The sequence below is a fragment of the Stenella coeruleoalba genome (genome assembly GCF_951394435.1).
Source record: "Stenella coeruleoalba genome assembly, chromosome: 13".
Lineage (NCBI taxonomy): Eukaryota > Metazoa > Chordata > Mammalia > Artiodactyla > Delphinidae > Stenella > Stenella coeruleoalba.
The window spans coordinates 30,341,397-30,343,296 of record NC_137159.1 but is presented as its reverse complement, the minus strand read 5'-3'; positions in this window follow the sequence as shown (position 1 = coordinate 30,343,296).

The following is a 1,900-nucleotide window of genomic DNA, read 5'->3' as shown; positions in this document are numbered from 1 at the left end:
ACCGGGCGTTACAAGTCCCATGGTACCACCAACGATGCTTTCGTTGGTAAGCATTGCCCTCTGCAAGCTTCTCTTTCAAACATGTACTCGAGAGGGGGGATGTCAAGGCCTTGGAGAGGGTGACTAATGAAGGGTGACACCAGGATCCAGAGAGCTGGAGAGAGGGCATCACAGGTAAACCCAGGCATGACCGCACAGTGCTTCAGAGGACCCACCCATTACAAACACCCCAATTTGAAGCACTTTTTAAAATGTTTTCTTGCTTAAAGAAGACACTTTTATTTAACTTCTTATTTTGCAATAACTGTAGACTTATAGGGAGTTGCAAAGATAGTCCAGAGAAATCTGAGTATCCTTCACCCAGTTCCCCCCAATGGTTGCATCTTCCATAATTACAGTATAGTATCAAAACTGGGAAACTGGCATTGGTGCTGTGTGTGTGTGTGTGTGTGTGTGTGTGTGTGTGTGTGTAGTTCCGTGTCATTTTATCACCTGTGTAAGATTCGTGGAACCACCACCACAAACAAGATACAGAACTGTTGATCACCACAAAGATCTCCCCTGTGCTGCCCTTCGAAGTCACACCCATCCCCCACCCCAGCCCAAGAGAGTTCTTTGAAAGACTAGGAATCGTGAGGGGGTTGAACCTGAAGTGGGAGACGGAGAACCCTGAAATGGGTTCTCAGGTCGGAGGACGCAGGGTGAGATTTTGACTCTGAAGGAAGAAAAGGCAAGCACCTTCAGCCCCAGTCTGCTCTGGGAAGCATGTTTGGTTTCAAGTTGGCTGCCCTGAGTTACCCAGAAGGGGGTGCTGGGAGACAGGGAGCCCCAGACAGCTGTGCTGTGGGGCAGTGTAGTCTGGGGAGGTCCTTAGAGAGGCTGGGAGATCCTGAGTCTGCAAGGAGACACGTAGGTCACCGGAGCAGCCAAACACGGGTGCCCACGGTGCCTTGCCCAGCAGACCTGTGCGTGCTCCACGGCCCAGGGGACAACTTCTTTAGCCACCAGGCATGAAGAGGGATCCTCTATTTGTACTTTCTACCTTGGGTTGAAAATGTCAGGGCAGACCTGCTGTCTGGGACCCTGGAGGTGAAATATAAGGTGAGACAGGGTCCTGTGATCAGTGGAGAGAGACATGCCCTGGTTCTCAGGGAGCCCTCAATATTATGAGACAGAAAGGCTTAAGGAGACCCAAGTCTGATGGAACAGCACAGGCTGATGGAACCCACAGCTCGTGGGGGCTCACAGCCAAGTGGTGGCAATGAGAGAACTCCCCAAAAGGCAGGACATAGGAAAGAGATCAGATGTGTGGTGAATCCAGGGTGCTGGAGGATCCAGGGAAGGCTTCCTGTAGGAGGTGGCACTGAAGCTGGCCCAAGAATGATCCTCTATAGATGTGCGAAAAAAGATGATGATGGAATTTTGTGGGGGAAGAGGTACTCAGATGTGGTCAGGGCAAGGAGGGCAGGGTGAGAGCAGGTTGGGAGGACAGTGAGAAGACCTGAGGAGATGGCAGCCTGCCGGAAGCAGGGTGTGGGAGGGAGCCCAGCAGGAGATGTGAGGGGCATGGGGCTGTCAGAGCACCTGAGGTTCCGGGGGAAGGGCTGACTTCACACCGGCTGCAGGGCGGGGGGCGGGAATGGAGGAACAGACAGAGGTGGGAGAAGCCTGCCCTACCCCTCTGCCCCTCCCCCAGCCTCCCACTCCCAGGTGGCCTAGGGCACCTCCCAGATCTGGAAGAGCTCAGAGCCAAAGCGCCCGGTTTCCGTGTTTACAGTCAACCCCGGGGGAGGAGAGGAGGGTGGAAGGGAGGGGTGGCCGCAGGGGGAGGCCGGCCGGCTCTCTCCAGCTCCAGCTGGGCCAGAAGTATTGGAGGCTCAGGCACTCAGCTCCCAGCCCT